Source organism: Canis aureus, chromosome 1, assembly GCF_053574225.1.
Source record: "Canis aureus isolate CA01 chromosome 1, VMU_Caureus_v.1.0, whole genome shotgun sequence".
Taxonomy (NCBI): Eukaryota; Metazoa; Chordata; class Mammalia; order Carnivora; family Canidae; genus Canis; species Canis aureus.
In genome coordinates this window covers 61,848,990-61,867,816 of record NC_135611.1, presented here as the reverse complement: position 1 = coordinate 61,867,816, position 18,827 = coordinate 61,848,990, and the positions used below count along the sequence as shown (strand labels likewise).

General features: G+C 35.4%; 1 protein-coding gene and 1 long non-coding RNA gene across 8 annotated transcripts in view; one reads left to right on the top strand and one right to left on the bottom strand.

Annotated features, from left to right (window-relative positions):
* The window catches only part of LOC144316120 (uncharacterized), a 480,356-nt gene that overhangs the window by 401,013 nt on the left and 60,516 nt on the right, over positions 1 to 18,827 (top strand). For all 4 annotated transcript variants that reach the window (XR_013381954.1, XR_013381950.1, XR_013381993.1 and 1 more), the window contains one exon: positions 3,964 to 4,008. The gene's annotated coding sequence lies outside the window, so the exon portion shown is untranslated. The remainder of the gene's footprint in view (positions 1 to 3,963; positions 4,009 to 18,827) is intronic.
* LOC144316178 (uncharacterized) overlaps positions 8,917 to 18,827 on the bottom strand; it is a 53,004-nt gene continuing 43,093 nt past the window's right edge. For 3 of the 4 annotated variants that reach the window (XR_013382035.1, XR_013382026.1, XR_013382028.1), the window contains 2 exons: positions 18,098 to 18,144; positions 8,917 to 9,821 (listed from right to left, as the gene is read on the bottom strand). This is a non-coding gene — a long non-coding RNA (uncharacterized LOC144316178). Of the gene's footprint in view, positions 9,822 to 18,097; positions 18,145 to 18,236; positions 18,298 to 18,827 lie in introns of all 4 variants that reach the window. The other variant, XR_013382022.1, reaches the window with a different exon arrangement.

Sequence of the window (18,827 nt, the reverse complement as noted above, 5' to 3'; positions counted from 1 at the left end):
TAAATGTATGCACTGTTCATAGAATATGCCAAAATAGTTTAAAAATGACACTATGGAAAATCATTAGCCAAACTCTTTGCAACTTTTAAAGATAGAATTTACATACAGTCTCAGACACTCTCCTAAAAACAATCTTTATCTGTTTCTGACTGTGACTGATTTTGACTCTGCTAGGAAAATCTCAGGGTGGAAATTTCCTGAGCCGATAGTAGGTCATGCTAATTTGAGCCACCACTCTTGGGAGGTGGCAGGAGTTAAAGAATGTAACTGGATTTATTTCTCATTAGTTATATACCCATTAAAGTATTGAAGAGTCACTTTCTAATTTCCCAGTTTTAGAAATATTGGATCATTTTTTCCATTCAGTTTCTCATAGGATGGGAGCAAAAGATACCTAAAACAAAGCTTCAACTCATTTGCAGCATGTTTAAAAAAAGATTTCCCCCAAGAGAAGAAAGTTGTCTTTTTCTTTTAGTTTTTCCAATTATCTTTTCCATGGCACATGACTGGGATATCAAAAGCAGATATGTTGTACTCCATAAATGGATCTCTAACATTTAAGCCTAATTGAGATGCACACATAATTTCATGGAAAGGGTGATTCATGTAGACCAAACCACAGACCATCTGTGCCTACCTTCCACCCCCCAATTTATCCTTTCTTAAGTAAAACTATTTCTTTGCTATTTATATTTTATTCACTACTCACATTAATAGACATCCTAAAACTTCAAACTTTGCTATGCAAGATGACAGCTTAACCTAGTCTTTGAGAGGAAGCCAGGAATTGAAGGCAAAGGGGACTTTGGCTCTTTTTAATAACTTCCATTCTTTTCTCAACTTTTAAAAAAGGAAGTTCTCTCTCGTGCTCCTTGCCTAGCATCACTTTCAGCTACTTTTTAAAATTTTATCTCTTGATATCAATTTTTCCCCCAAATCCAAAGTGACTTTATAAATCCGGGATAGCTACTATAATGCTATATAACAAACCACTCAAAGGTTCAGCCCATTGTGACCCCACTAGTTTATTTTCCCTCTCATTGGTCTGTGGTTTGTCTGGAGGTGACTCTGCTAAGGGTGTAAGTTGACTGGGCTTGGTCCCAGGCTTCAGATTGGCTGCAAGTGAACTCCATATGTCACCATATATTACTAGGACTAGGAGTTATCTGAGCCATAGTCTCCTTACAGTGGTTTACAGGAGGCCAAGAAAGCAAGTGGAAGAGTGTGATGCTTATGAAGATTTTGGCTCAGAGTTCTGTACCCACCGGCCAAAAATTCACATGTCCAACTTCAACATCAGTGGAGTGGGAAAATATACTCCACCCATTCACATGCACTGCCAAGCTCATGGCAGGTGGGGGAATTGAGAAAACTGATCAGCGCTTTTGAAATGACCGATAGGAAGGAACATAGTTCTCGTTGTTTCTTGACTCCACCTCCGGCCTGCTGTAACTTGCCTTTTATATCATATTTCACAAAAGAGCATCATTATGGGAAAAAAAATGTTTTATTTACCTTAAGAAAATTGTTTGTATACATTTTATCAATCCCCTGTAATAATACCAATCAGAGATAAACACAGATTTCACAGCCAGATATACAAACATTTACTCAGACATTTGTCGTTTTCCCACATTCATTCAAACATAATTATGCTTCTCAAATCCCAATATATCCTTAGATCTTATAATGACTTCCCTTTAGTCCATATACCCCACTATGTTTTAGGTAGAGTGAGGAATTAGACAAGTTGTGCAAACAAAACAAAACAACAACAACAAAACAGCTAAAAATTAGGAAATGAGAAAAAGAAAAACCTATAGAAATATGATGATGCTAAGAACATAGAGTGGATCTGCTCTGGTGAAACCCTCTGTGCACCTGTGCGGACTGAATAGACTGGAATCTGAAGTCAGCATCCAGTGAGTCCTAAGGAACATCACAATGAAATGGATTCCCACCTTCATCCTAAACATGGAATGTTAAATGTGTAAGCAAAGCTGGTAATTATAGAGTCCCACTAACTAATCAGGACCCAGTGCTAGTAAAAAAAGCAATTATTTGACCCAACATGTATCCTGTGCCTGGAACATAAATAAGTGCTTATAAGTATTCACCATTACTGTATTGTTGGTGATGTTGTATACCCGGTGCTGTGCCAAGTGTTGCAGATAGACTGTCAACAAAACAGATATAGTTGCACTTATGCAATTGTCCAGTAAACTCAAAATTGATTTTTATAATGTCAACTTGACCTCTACACAATGAATTTGATTTAAGAACTATTTTTGTGTAAACTGCTCAATGGTTTTAGTTTCCTGTGTGTTCAGTTTGAATCAAGGACTGGAAAATCATTTTTACTTATAGGTTAATTAGTAGAGATGCATTTCCCCCAACAAAAGAGGAAGTTACCCTACTTTGCTTTTGATCAGTCAGTCAACATATGGAATACTATGTGAATACTGCATGGTTTATATCATCGAGTTCTAACATTTTAAGAAAACTACTGAAAAATTAGACCATGCACAGAAGAGGGCATCCAGGAGGATAAAATATCTAGAAATTAGTTTATATAAAGAAAAGCTGAAAGAACAAGCAGCTTTATCTTACATGAGAGAGGCACTAATTATGTTTTTAGTAAGTATTTCAAAGATTGCTGTGGTCAAGATATTATCTTTGTTATTACAGAGGTTAAAATTTGGGATAAAAACAGAACTAATTGCCTTTAGTATAGATATAACTATACTTATTGATGTATTTAAACAAGGGAATAGTGGAATAGCTACCTATTCAGTATGAGATCTCTTTCCTGGAGATATTCAGGAAAGGTTGGATGGTATTCAGGATTATTTGCAAATTTAATATTGCAGGATACAATTCTATGTTACCAGTCTCCCAAAGAACTATGCTCATATACTGGCCCACTATTTTATTAATTTATTTACTTTTTCATTCAACCAATATTCTTTGAGAATCTAACACATATTGTATACAGACCTTGGTACCAGGGATAGAGCACAAACAAACTCCTTGCTCATATGAACCTTACTTTCTAATAAGTGAGACAGTTGACAGACTTGTAAGGAAGTAATTTCACATTGTGATAAGTTCTCTTAAGAAGGTAAATGTCTTTAAAATTACTTGTTTCAAGAATGTCAAAATGCATGTTCTGTTTGTGCCCTTCCTCCTATTCTAACTCCATTACTTTCAATCACCTTTCATTTCCATAATCATATCTAAATGTTTAAGTCATTATATGGATAGAGAGGGAGGAATATAAATATGCCCTAGACAGACCTGCGTTCATCCGAGGCTTGAGTATTTCCTGGTTATGTGATATTAAGCAATTTACTTGGCCACTTTGACCCTCACTTTCCTATTTATAAAATGTGGGAAAGCAGAAGTATTACGGAAAGGATGAAATGAGATGCCACGTGGGATAGTTATTTTTGCTGCTTGTTCTTCATTTGCATCTCCCCTCCATGGCACCCCCCTGTGGTCTTTCATAGTTCCATTTCTCCCTTCCCCTGCCTAACTCTGTTGGGGATTGGGGCGATTCTCCAAGAACTGCAACCTGATTTCCCTTGTTGATTGGCCTCCACCAAAGTTCAACCAGTGGAAGCACTGACAGGAGGTTACAAGGTGCAGGGAGAGAGAAACCAAAGTTATTTTTTCCCTTATGCTTCCAATTGGATCAGGTATATTCAGCACTAGCTACATTCTACCAAGTCCAAAGCTTCCACCAAATGGTCCCTTTTTTTTTTTTTTTTATAATAAGAGCTCTCTCTGGGCTCAAGGAACTTTTTGTCCTCCTTGAACTTTTGATCCTAGAAATGTATACTTTCCTGCTGATGTTAGTGCATGGGTGCTTCACTGTCCTTTCACCCTACATATACATCCATAGGTAACCCTTTGTTGAAATGTCTCCACTTAACCATCTGGGGACAATTTTGTTTTCTGTAGGGATTCTGATTGAACAGTACTGGACATCAGACATAGCTTCACAAGGTAAGTCCTTAATATGGTATTCTGAAATTGGTTTGTTAACATATTTAATGAAAACAGTCTTCCTGGAGGAAAATGGCATACTGGTAATGGCATGTCATGAAATCATAATTACTCAGTGATGATGTGGGATGAAGAACCAGATATAAAATGCCTGTTGATTTTGTTTTCTGTGACAGTAATGATAATTACAAAGGATATGGGGTATACCAGCTGTTTCTGACCATCCTGGGAGCTTAGAAAAACAAAAGATAAGTACAGGACTTAAATTTCAAACCCAAAACACTAGTGGAGAGCTCAAAAGCTTCTGTGGTGACCTTAAAAAAAATCCCTTCTCTTTAGTAACTATAGGGCAGCCATGCCTGAGGATTGGGCCCAAAATATAATAGTCTAGTTTTGTATGAACTTTGATTCCCCAAATCATTTCAAGATTTTTTTTTCAATAAGTAGCCTCTCTTCCCCCTGTATGAGAAAAATAATCTGTGTATAAGACCTTTCAATGACCTCCTCTGAGTTTTTGCCTCACAAAGAGATGTCAGTTACTAACACCTAACCCTACCACCTCTCTTCACCTCTATATCCATAACTGAAGCTAGATCTCAGAATGCCTCAGGTGCAAAATTGATAAGTCTCTTTCCATAAGAGATAGAGTATGCATTATTATAAGGCCTAAAAGATCTTTTAAAATTTATCAGTAGGAACCTAATGAGCTGGGTGGGGATGGTTTCTAAGAGTACTATGCTGAAGGAGACATAATATAAGGATGAATTGGCCCAATTTACTTATAATGCTTTAATTGCCTGGCATTTTGAATTTAGTGTGCCAGCCAAAGCAGGTTTAAGTACATTTAGTAGTTTCCTTGTTGACTACAGAATCCTGGATTTAATGAAAACCATTTCATGATGTCAAAATGGCAGAACTTCCTTGCTCTAATGGAGGAAGGAATTGAGAGTTTTGAGGTAGATTTATTGTATACGACCTACACACCTTATTTCTATGTCCATTAGGAGATTCCAGAGAATTCTCTTTCCATTAAGGCAATAAAAAATTAAGAGAGTTCATAAAGAGGAGAGTGGCATCCTTGAGAAGTTCTAAGGTGTCTGTGTTTGAAAAACTGAAAATAAAGGTGAAGGGTGTGCCATTGTGTAGGATCTCTTGTTTCTTGGGATCTCTCCTTTCAGTGGGAATAACAGAATCCAGGAATGGGAAAGACCATGTGGTAATGCTTAACCCTCAGAGAAAAGGTGGTTGCAATTACCATAATCAGCCACAGAGACTGAGTGGCAACCAGTGTTTTGACCTCCAGAAATCTGTGGTTGTGGCTAATTGATGACAATGTCCCCTGGTATAAAGTGGATGGGCAGCCAACAAGGTATTACTTGATCTGTCTAATTGGAAAAAGTGTATGTCTGGTAAACAAAAATCCAACTTGAGTTGCCAAAGGGGGAATTCATTGCTTCTTACAGTCCCACTCAATTTCCAGACCAAGGATGTTCTTAAAGAAAGGCCCAGGAAATCCACCCCTTGAAGAATGACTGGATTATCAAAAACTGAATCTGATTTGTAGCTGTTATTCAGGAGTTGATATCTTTACTCAAGAAAATTGACTCAGTCCCAGATTCCTAGGATAGTAACTACTCACTGGGCAAACTTTTTTTTCTCAGTCCCTACAGGTGTTATATGAAGCTTCTGACACAGGACAGACACACAGAATATGGGGGCAAAGCAGCTATTTGTTCATTTGAGAAACAGCTCTCAGGAAAGTAGTAAAAATCTGTTATTTTCATTTTGGACTTGTAGATGTCAAGCTGGAGACCATATATCTCAGCTTCCTCTGTGGCTACATACAGCAAGTTGACTACATTCTAGACATTGGAGTGTGAGAATATAGGGTGCATGCAATGTCCATCATATTTACATAAAAGAAGTTGCTTGCCCCAGAATTTCTCTCTATCCCCTTTCCACAAGTTGAAATATAGATATTCACGACTCAGCTTTCACCATGCAGACACAGATAATTTACTAGGTGTATGAAATGCTGTGAACCTGAGTCCCTGGATGATCGCAAGGAGGAGAGCTGCCCCTCCAGCCCAGACTAGCAGAAAGTTTTATGATCAAGAAAGAGACATACGAAACAAAACAACAAACTCACATAGTATTCTGTACTGTTCTTTGGAGTCTCTCTATATCACCAGCTTAGCCTGAACTTTAATACATTTTGAAGACTGAATGTTGTGTTATCCCCATTTCCCACTTTCCCCCCCTAGTAACAGGATGAATTCTTTAGTATCTCTTCAACTTAACTAATAATCAAATAATTATAACTTTAAAGAACATGAGATGCCATTTTTCAACCTATTTGTTTGGAAAAGGATAATTATTGTAATAATATTCACCATGAGAAAAGATGTGCAGAACAACTTTCACAAATTTTGGTGGAAGGATAAATTGGTTCTAGCTCTTTAGAGGACAAATGGGCATGATCCATCAAAAATTTTAAAGTGCGCAATCTGATCAAGCAATGCTGCCTCTAGGAAGCCATCCTATATGTGAACAAAGTTGTGTTTATAAGAGCACTCACTGCAGCATTGTTAGTAGTGGCAGAAATCTGATAAAAAGGTATTAATGGGAAAGTCTTAAATTACCGTATGTCTGTATTTTGAAATTTGATAGCACTATTTAAATGAATGAGGTAGGTCTATATATCATGATGTAGAATAAATAAAAATTTCTACAATATTACATGAAAGATGTAAGATACAAATTAATATATGTAGTTTGTGTTCCAACTTTTATTTTAAAAAATCATCTGTATATTTAAACAGATAAATATGCAGACAATACATACAATACAACACACACTCAGGAATATAAATTGATTGATAGATAACACACACATTTTATAAGGAAAAATAGTAACCCTCCTAATTTTTAATTATATATCAGAATCTCTTAAATTTTATATCATTATATAGTATCTTAATAGTTAAAAATAATAAACATAAACTATCAAACTGAAAGAACTTTAAAGGGCTTTTCAGGGTCCTAGAGTCTGCTTTGGGAAGTTATTCTAAGTCCAGTAATATATTTTCCTTTTAATTTTTTATTTATTTATTTTTAAGGATTTTATTTATTTATTTATGAGAGATACAGAGAGAGAGAGGCAGAAACATAGAGGGAGAAGGGGGCTCCCTGTGGGGAGCCTAATGTGGTACTCCATTCCGGGACCCTGGGATCACGCCCTGAGCCAAAGGCAGACACTCAACCACTGAGCTCCCCAAGTGCTCCATTTTCCCTTTTAAAGAGCAAATTTAAAATACATTCCTTCATATCTGTTAGACATTTTAGGACATTATTGTTATTATTATTATTATTGATTAACTTGACTGCAAATTTTCAAATGTAAATGGTATTTTTTCAGGATTAATTCATATTTAAAAAACCTGAGGTTTTCAAATCTAATAGAAAATCTTATAAACAGATAATGTCTAATTGATGTGATAAATCATTCTGGATAATGTCTGGGTTTTTTAAAATTCAGTTAACATTAAGAATAGAAAGAATTCAAATTGTCCAGAAGCTTATTGATGCTCACATTCGGTATTTTAAAAATCACATTAGCAACAGTTGCAACTTAACACTCATTGATACTCCAAATCCCCTCCTGGATAAACTTTGCCAGGAAAATTTAACTTTTTTCCCAAAGGCATTATTTCAGTCTAAAGAATCACATGCACAGACTCCGGCCAAAGGAATCATTACTACTAATGGTAAGTCAATCTGAGAAAGACAATTATCATATAATTTCACTCATATATGGAATATAAGAAATAGGAAAAGGACGATAAGAAACGAAGGAAACTGGGGAAAAATCAGAGAGGAAGACAAACCATGAGAGACTCCTAACTCTGGGGAAACAAACCAAGGGTTGCAGAAGGGGAGGTGGGTGGGGATATAGGATAACTGGGTGACAGGCACATGATGAGATGAGCACTGGGTGTTATACCATATGGTGGTAAATTGAATTTAAATTTAAAAAACTGAAAATGAAACAGTTGCAATAATATTGAAAAAAAAATTTTTAAATTCTGTTTGCTTCTCCCTGCTTTTCTCTGTGGCACTTAATACTCTTGATGCTTGAGGACGGTAAATAGCCACAGGTTTTATTTTCTCTTCTTGTATCATGTAAAGAGTTATGCTTAAACCTGGAGTCCTTAATCTCAAAAGTCTTATCAAGGGAATAGTTATAACATATTTTAATATGGATGCAATACATATTTTCCCTCTTTTTATAATTCACAAGAGGGGATCCCTGGGTGGCTCAGCGGTTTAGTGCCTGCCTTTGGCCCAGGGCCTGATCCTGGGGACCCGGCATCAAGTCCCACATCTGGCTCCCTGTATGGAGCCTGCTTCTCCCTCTGCCTGTGTCTCTGCCTCTCTCTCTGTGTGTCTCTCATGAATAAATTAAATCTTTAAAAAAAAAAAAAATATATATATATATATATATATATATATATATATATATATATATAATTCACAAGATTGGTCCTTATCAAATGTCACTATTAATAGCAATGTTTACTCATCTTACAGATCAATGTTTCTTTTTCTCTCTTTTTAAAATCTGAGTATAGTTGGCACAATGTTACCTTAGTTTCAGGTGGTCAGCATAGTGATTCAACTTCTCTATACCTTATGCTGTGCTCGCCACAAGGATAGCTACCATCTGCCACCATACAACACTATTACAGTATCATTGCCTATATTCTCAATGCTGTGCCTTTTATTCCCATGACATTTCATAACTCAAAGCCTGTATCTCCAACTCCCCTTCATCCATTGTACCCATTCCCTCACCCCCCTCCCTTCTGGCAACAATCAGTTTGTTTTTTCTCTGTATTTATAGGTCTGATTCTGCTTTTTGTTGCTTATTCATTTGTTTTGTTATTGTTTTGTTTTGAGTTGGGTTTTTTTTTTTTTTTTTTTTTAGATTCCACATATGAGTATCATCATATGATATTTGTCTTTCTCAAACTTATTTCACTTAGCATAATACCCTTCAGGTCCATCCATGTTGTCACAAATGACACAATCTCATTTTTTTTATGGGTGCATAATATTACATACACACACACACACACACACACACACACACACACATTCAGAGCACATCTTTCTTATCCATTCTTCTATCAATGGACTTTTAGGTTGCTACCATATCTTGGCTATTAAAAGTAATGCTGCAACAAACATAAGGGTGTATACATCTTTTTGAATTAGTGTGTTTATTTTCTTTGAGTAAATATTCAGTACTGGAATTATTAGATCATATGGTATTTCTGTTTTTGATTTTTTTTTAGGAATCTTTATGCCGTTTTCCATAGTGGCTGTATCAATTTACATTCCCACCAGTGGTGCACAAGGGTTCCTTTTTCTCCATATCCTCACCAACACTTATTATTTGTCTTTTTTATTTTAACCATTCTGACAGTGTAAGGTGATATCTCATGGTTTTGATTTGCATTTCCCTGATGATTAGTGATCTTGAGCATCTTTTCATGTGTCTGTTGACCATCTGTATATCTTCTTTGGAAAATGTCCATTTAGGTCCTCTGCACATGTTTTTAAATTAGATTGTTTTCTTGGGGTTGAGTTTCATAAGTTCTTTATGTATTTTGGATATGAACCCCTTATCAGATATGTTATTTGCAATCTTCTCCCATTCAGTAGGTTGCCTTTTTGTTTTGTTGGTGGTTTCTTTCACTTTGCAAATGCTTTTTATTTTGATGTAGTCCCAAATTTCTTAGATATGTTGCCTAAAGCAAAGGAAACAAAAGCAAAAATAAACTATTGTTAATAAAACAACTTCATTTACAACTGTATCAATAGAATAAAATAGCTGGGAATAAATTTAATAATTTTAATAAAAAAGGTAAAAGACCTGTCATCTGAAAACTATAAAACATTGATGAAAGAAGTTGAAGGTAACACAAACACGTGGAAAGATATTCCACATTCAGGTATTGGAAGAACTATTATTGTTAAATTGTCCATACTATCCAAAGCAATCTATAGTTTCAATCTAATCCCTATCAAAATACCAACATCATTTCTCACAGAATTAGAACAAATAATTTGTATGGAACCACAAATGACACCAAATAGCTGAAGCAATCTTGAGAAAAAAGAAAAAAGCTGGAGGAATTACAATTCCAGATTTCCAGGTATACAACAAAGCTGTAGTAATCAAAACAGTATGCTACTAGCACAAAAATAGACACATAGATCAATAGAACTGAATAGAGAGCTCAGAAATGAACCAAAGTTTCTATGGTCAACCAATCTACAGCAAAGGAGGAAAAGACAGTCTCTTCAATAAATGGTATTGGGAAAAGTGGACAGCTACATGTAAAAAAATGAAACTGGACCACTTTCTAACACCATACACAAAAACAAACTCAGATGGATTAAAGATCTGAATATAAGCCTAAAGTCATAACAATTCTAGAAGAAAACACAAATAGTAGTTTCTTTGACATTAGGCATGGTAACATGGCTATGATTCACAATTTTCTGACAACTATGCTTTCCTGGATTCTCAGCCTCTTGTATTTATTGACTTTTGTTAACTGAGATTCATAAATATGAAATTTTGGGGTCAAAGAGTGTCTTTTAAACTTTGATAGATCCTGCAGAATTGTTCTCAATAGAATTGTAATCCTTCACCCTATCAACAGCTTGTGAGACTTCCTTTTCTTTTCAACTCTTTGCAATACTGGATATTTTTTTTAAATGTTTATTTATTTATTTATTTATTTATTTACCAAAACTAAAGGTGAGAAATGTCATCTCATTTTCATTCTAATTTTCTTATTTGAGTTTTGTATGTTGGACTATTGCTCCCTTTTGTGTTTAACTTTATGCTATTATTGATCTATTATGTGCCATTACATTGCATTGCTAAATATTTTAAGTATATAATAGTTAATGCTTACATAATTCTACAAGGAAGGTTTTATAGTTTACATTTTAGACCTGATGATATTAAGGCTCAGAGCAATTAAATCATTTGTTTTCTAAGTCACACACACATAGGTAATAAATGATATATATGTCACATGCACAAATTAAAATTCAAGTTTAATTCAGATATCCATGTATTTTCTAACTTGTGCTATCTCTGTTCAAACAATAAGAACAAGAAAAGTGAGAAATTTTTTTTAAGTGAGAAATTTTTTAAAAATGTATTCAAGAGGTTTGAGAAAGAGTAAAGGGCTAGAACTAAATATCATAGGTAAAAATTGTGTAGAAAATATTTTGAGTTAAAGCACTAGTGATGTCATGTGCAAAAAGTAAAAATAAAAGGGGGTTATTCAGATTATGCTGTAATATTATCATAACTAAGTGAAAGTGAAATAAGTAAAGAAATTAATGAGTTGATAGTTTCACTTGGACAGTATCAAAATATTTTTATATAACTAACTTTAAAACATTTTTCACTCAATAAAGTAACTTTTGCTGCTTTGATGAAATAACAGTATTAACAATAATGATATTTATCAAGTTTCTACTATGTAGAAACAGACATGTTTGAGGATGACTGAGGATTTTTTAGATATATTAACTAATTTAATCCTTATATCAGTTCTATGAAGCTGGTACTATTTTACAGATGAGAAAACTGAGTCTGAGAGAGGTTAATTAATGTGCACAAGGTTACACAACAGTCAACTGTGGAATAGGATTCATATCAAGGTAGTATGGCTCTGAACCCAACCTTCTTAAATACTACACCATAATACCACCTCTGTAAAGATTATTTTATTTTATTTATTTTAACTTTATTTATTTTATTTATTTATTTTTGAGAGAGAGAGTGGGCACAGGACAGAGGGAGAGTAGGTTCTTAAGTAGGCTCCACACTGAGTGTGGAGCTTGATCTCACAACCCTGATATCATGATCTGAGCTGAAATCAAGAGTCAGATGCTTAACTTACCAGGCCACCCAGGAGCCTCTGTAAAGGTGATTTTAAATAAGATTCTTAAATGGTCCTTGTTTGGAACAACAAAAACATCAAGATAATTAAAAATGGTTATTTGGAAAATAAGGGTACTTAATATTCAAGATCTGAAAATTTATTTTTCCTTATTTGTTCACTCTATGGTAGAATTTAAAAAGAAAGAAAATTGTTTCTTTTGTCACTCTTTTTTTTCCCTTTGTTATTTCCAGGCAATCATTCTTGCATAAAATACATATTTGCAATTCATATCACTCTTTACTCTTACTTGTTGCTTTTATCTACTAGGCTTCTAATAGATGAGATAGGTAAAAATTTGGACTATCCACAAGGTAAATGGGAAAGAGTGCCAACAGACACAGTATTGCCTAGTAGTGCTGTGGGTCCAGCTGAATTTATAGTCAATGAAATTGTAAAAGTAACTAGGCCAATTTGAGTTTCAACAATTAAAACATGGTTTAATTGTCACTGGAATAGCTAGTCAGATTAATAAAATAAATAAGTGCATTCAGACAAATTCTGAGGAAAATTTCTGAAAATTAACTTAATAAAAATTAAAATTTCCAAAAGTAGATTAATGTCTATTTCATTGTTTTAAGTGGAAGCAATACTATCTAGTGCTTGATGAACTGCTAGACATTTAAAACTTCTCTTCCGGGATCCCTGGGTGGCGCAGCGGTTTGGCGCCTGCCTTTGGCCCAAGGCGATCCTGGAGACCCGGGATCGAATCCCACGTCAGGCTCCCGGTGCATGGAGCCTGCTTCTCCCTCTGCCTGTGTCTCTGCCTCTCTCTCTCTCTCTCTCTGTGTGACTATCATAAATAAAAAAAAAAAAAAAAAAAAAAAAAAAAAAAAAAAAACTTCTCTTCCATATTATATTAATTCTAGAAAGTTTAAATATAAGTAAAAATTAAATTATATTATATAAATGTCTTATTTGTCTTTCTAACCTATAAATCACTTGAGAATAGGGACCTCAATATGCTTTTTGACATTAGATAAAGTTGCCAAAACTTCTTGAGTTCATAAATGAATAAATGCATGTCAGAAAAATCAATATAAAATCAATACAGACAAACATTGAAACATTTTTGAGATGTTTGGTTGAAGAGTTTTATTTTTACTTCAACTGCAAACTATTGGAAAATGCAGTTATTTTTATATGAGGCGGGTATTTGATTTTTCACTAACAGACACACCAGACACACGAAATATTTTTTTAAGCGATGCAAACAGTCTTCAACAGAATCTAAAGAATGATTGTGATCTTGATTTTTTTTTTCTTTAGAATTTTCTAAGCTGGGTTTCTTATAGTTAAGTAGCAGCATTGAACCCTGTGTGATGAATGGGCATGTCGTCTTAGGAAAGCAAGTACCTTTTATAAGCTGAATGTTCTAAATGTTCTGTTACATTTCGTTATGTTGAGCTTTGGGATCAAGTACAAGAAGCAAGTCATAAAAACGGTACCATTCATGCTTCTTTGATGGTGAGCCATCTTTTCATCTATGTCATCAATTGTCCTCTTTTATTGGGTTTTAAATGTGGTCTCTCATAAATGCACACCCATCCATTGACCTGATCATAAATTGGATATATGATAGCACCACACCAATTTGCCATATACTTGAGCAAGAGATTTAATCTCTTGCCATGTTTTACCACTCACAAAAGTGCATCTTTAATATATTTATTCCATACCATACTGGAAGTGTTGAACTATTCACAAGGTCTTAGAGTCAATACAACCACGTACAGAGAAGCCATCAGAGAATTCTTTAAATTATAGTCTTTAATTCCCCAGAAAATTTATTCCTAATCACCAAAAGAAAATATTTACAATTGCCAAAACTATCTTTATTATTAACTCAAATGTATAAAAACTGGTTACCCATAGGGCATTTAAGGTGTTAGGATTTTGACTTCAAGTCAGTGTGTTTAAAAAAGTAATTGGAGAAGTACCATATATGTTCTAACCTGTCACAACCTTACCAATCCTTTTTCTTCTCACAGGCTTTGTTAAAGGTCCTTTGTAAAATAGGTTCCCTTCTCCAGTCTGCCATTGCCTCAGGGTGTTCCAGCATCTACTCCATTTGGCAGAATGTTAATTAGCCCTTTTATTTTAGATACAGTACACCTGCTCTCCACCTATTGCCACAGACTTAAAAATTTGAGTTCTTGCTTCCTGACACTGCTGAGTCTAAGGCATGAATTCTGATTCCCTTAACCCATACCTCCATTCATGGGCCAACCTCATACTTTCCTATACCTAGCTTCCACACAGAGCCACACAGAATAATCTACAAAAATCACAACGGAAAATTTTATATTACTCTCTAATTACCTCCTCATTTCTCTACTGGAGAAGCCATAGAGTGAATGGGCCCAGTGTATTAATTCTACTGAAGGAAAGGACATTTCTTAGTGAAGGTCACAAAATGAGGTACCAGAAAATGAATATCAAAAATATGCTTCAAAGAAGGCAAGAAGTCAAACTGGAAAGGATTGTCATTATCTAAAATGGATTCTCTCTCAAACAAAAAGCAAATAGTAAGAGCTAAAAAATGTAGACTAGTTTCTTTTCTCTGTTTCTATTATTACCCCTTCCAATTCAATCTCTGTGCTATAACCTCAATTGGCTATTTAAAATACAAATCTCAATTGCTAGTCCTCTAATTTAAGACCTTTTGATAATACTTTCTTCATAATTAAGAGTGGAATAAAGTCTTTTTATATTCTGTGCTTTGGTGACCTACTTTCCCCTTGCCTACTTGTTCTTTCTTTTTTTTTTCTTTCATGTTCTCCCATTTCCCAACCCCTAAACATCTAAATCCCTCCTAGTGGACTTTAAATCTTACTTCACTTATGTGTCTTCTCTTCAATTCCTCCTATCAAAAATAGTCTCTTCAAAGTTCGTCTTGTAACATCTTACTCCAACACTTTACCTCTTGCTTCTTTGGGTTGTAGATGGCTATGACCCTATCTCATCTCCCCTTCTTGCCTGAATACTCCTTCACATGTAAACAAGGAGCTACAACTGATTCGTCAGTTTTTTCAAAACATCTAGCAGAATATCAGGAACCTTAGTTGGCACTCACTCAATAAATATTTGTGCAATGAATGACTGTCTTCAGCCATCAGAATCAATCTCTACGAGAATCTACAAAACCAAATGACTAATGGCTTCTTTTGTCTACTACAGCCTAAGTGGAGAGTGCCAAATAGTCCTAGAATAAACGAATTAAGTTCCAAAAGATGAAAAAGCACAAAGCAAAGAGAATAAGAGGGAGATGATCACACCATGTGCTGATTGTTTTGCCTAGAAGCCTTCAAGGCCTTTAATTAAACAGTTTAACCATGGGAGGCAAAAGATGGAATGTGTTCCAAATTAATGCTTTAAACTCATTATGCTTCCAGGCCAGGAAATATAATAACTGCATAAGAATTTGGAAATTATTTCCGCAGAGATCATGACAGGTTTTTTTGATAAATCTCAGTCACTGTGCTTCAAAGAAGTCTTTGCTATTAGCTGAGCTGATATAATAAATCAAAATGGGGCAGGTCTTGAAGCTGGCAGTTTGATTTAGATATATTTAGATGAAAAATATCACCATACTCAAATCTCTTTCCCCCTGTCTTAACATTTTACAAAAGTAGTGCATAGTGTGGTTGAGATATATTGAGTAATTGGATTCTCAAAACATTCAAGGAGAAAGGATTGATTTAAAAGAACCTAATTTAAAAGAAAACCTTTGAGACACCTGGGGGGCTCAGTGGTTGAGCTTCTGCCTTCGGCTCAGGGAGTGATCCTAGAGGCCTGGGATCGAGTCCCAGATCGGGGTCCTTGCGTGAAGTCTGCTTCTCCTTCTGCCTGTGTCTCTGCGTCTCTCTCTCTGTCATGAATAGATAAATAAAATATTCTTAAGAAAAGAAAGCTTTTAATTTTACTTATTCTTCTCAAATTAAGTTATATGAATGACTATTTTTATAATTCTTTGTGCCCTTTCTTCTTTCTCTGTTTGGTCACAATTCCACAAATCTTATTCTCTTGATTCTATTATATAATGTTCAGAAGATTTTGATAAGATAGGAAATACTAGGCAATCAAAATTAGCCAGCCATATCTCTTATAGTAGGTCTTTTTTTTTTTTTTTTAAGATTTCATTTATTTAATCATGAGAGACACAGAGAGGCAGAGACATAAGCAAAGGGAGAAGCAGGTTCCCTAAAGATCCAAGACTGCAGGATAATGACCAGAGCCAAAGCAGATGCTCAACCATTGAACCACCCAGATACCCCTTATAGTGGGTCTTTACAAGGCTAGTATACCACTTCTAATTCATGCTGAGATTTTTTTCTGCTTATTAGATGATAAAGGGTACACCAAGAAATATTTTCCTTTTTTACAGGCTTACTCATCACATTTTATATGGAAATATTGTTCCCTACACCACATGTAATATTTTTAGAACAATGCAATTCAACAATAATATTACTAATGTAATATGAAATAAACTAGTTTGAGACCTACAGGCAGCACAAAAATAATCACTATATTATTTCTGAGCTCAAGTTTTTACAGTTTTTACAATTTTTAGGAGAGCTGTGATAACCAAGTATCAAGATAGCTCTTAATGAGCCTCACCTTCTGGTGTTCCTACCTTTTCATCATCCCTTCTCACATTGAATCAGTGCTGGCCTATGATGGAATTGTGGAAATGATGGTGTAGGGTTTTCTCTGCTAGGTCAAAAAGTCATCTCATCTTCTGCCTTAGCCTGTTGGATCTTTCACTCTGGTGGAAGCCATCTGCCTATAAATGATTTGAGACTGTACCCTACTTGCAAGCTAACAAGCTACCCTGCCACAGGTTCTTGGATAGTAGTAGAAGACACGAGACTCCAGGGTCACATTCAAAGGACAGTTTATGATTCAAAATAATGGGAGTCACCAGAGTACCAGCATTGTGCCAGTTACTTGAGCCCCGATTCCCACAGACTAACACAAAGTGTGCCATAGACAACATCCATGCAGTGGGTTGTGTTGAAGGAGATAAACCTCAAGTTTGGGGGACCCAATTTTTTTTTAAGATTTTGCTTATTTATTCATCAGCGACACAGAGAGAGAGGCAGAGACATAGACAGAGGGAGAAGCAGGCTCCTTGCGGGGAGCCCAATGCGGGACTCAATCCTAGAACCCTGGAATTATGCCCTGAGCTGAAGGCAGACACTCAACCACTGAGCCACCGAGTCATCCCTAGGGGACTCAGTTTTTTAAACCTGATTGATCTCTGCCTTAGGTAGATATTACCTTTATGATATGGGAGAAGAAAAAAAAAATGTCTTTTGCTTGGAGGGAGACTATCTCTATCCAGCAAGGCTTTTGCTATGCAAACATCCTTGAAAAGATAATTCAGAACAAGAGAAGTTTTCAGTTCCTCTACTCACCAGACCAGGAAAATTGTCTTCCAATATTGCAAAGCCACAAGACACCCAACAGCCTTCTTGAGAGAACCATGCAGTGATGAACTGAGGCCTCTTCCAGCAACCAGCACCACCCTACCAGCAACTGAATCACCTTGGAAGGGGATCCTAAAGTCCTAGTGAAACCTTCACGTGACTTCTTTTCTAGCTGAAATCTAGCTACAGTTTTATGAAGGACTTGAAGCCAGAGCCATTCAGAAAGTTACCCTAAAATTCCTGATCCTCAGAAATTACAAAGAATAAAAATACTGGTGCGTTAAGCCAGTTTTGAGGTGGTCTGTTACACAGTCAGACACAACCAACACAGATTTTTGTGCTTGAAAGTCGTGTGCTATCCCAAGAAAAGTCTTAAGATGTTATCAGTAGCTTTGGGATAAGGCGTAGGAAGAATCTGGAGGCACCTAAGGAGAGTTTCAAGGAAAATGTAAGAGGTCTTGATGAGATATTGAGCAAATCTTAGCCACCTCTGAGGCTGTTGGGAGGGCTCACAGGAATGTGAGAGAATGTTGCTGGATACAGGAGGAAAGTGATCTTTATGACACAGTGGCAGAAATCTGTGACACTGTCGTATAGGAACATGGAAAGTGGAAAATGTACCTGAGGAACTAGGGTAGCCAGGCACTGTACCTGTATTCTTCTTGCTCCTAGGGGAAAGAGAAATAAATAGCCTTTTATTTCCTTGAAGAATACATACAGTGTTATATTATTGACAACATCAATTTTATAAATAACTTACCATTTGTGCGTATTGCAGTTTCAGAAGGTAAATCATTATTTTCTACATACAGCTTAGTTCCCTGTTTTAACATGAGCAAACACCATTTTTTTAAAGAAACACTAGTTGGAGAGAAAAGAGAAGTAATAACTTTTGTTTTAGTTGACTTTTATTAAGTGGCTTTAAAGATGAACTTAAAAAAAAAAACATTACAAATAATACTTTCAATGTTAGTTTTCTGGAGGTTTAAAGTGTTCTATCTTATAGTGCTGGAAGTCAACTATTCTGAGCCAAAGTAAGATGGGGGAAGTTTCCAGGAATGTGGGTATTAAGGCATAACTGCATATTCACTAGGGTACAAAAGAAAAATGAGAAATCAAAATAAAACATTACCCTTTAGAGGAACAGTTAAAACTTACTTTCACAAGTAAGTGCTGTTCTATTTCCAATAATGATTCTGTCTTACTTTGAAAAATTCTAAACAATAACAAAACACTTGGTCAGAAAGATTCAATAAGCTCTCAAGATTCCAACTTTAATTTGGCAATGATACTAAGCTGGTCTGTGAAGGCTGAACACATTGGACTGATTTAATGATGAATAATTTGGAGG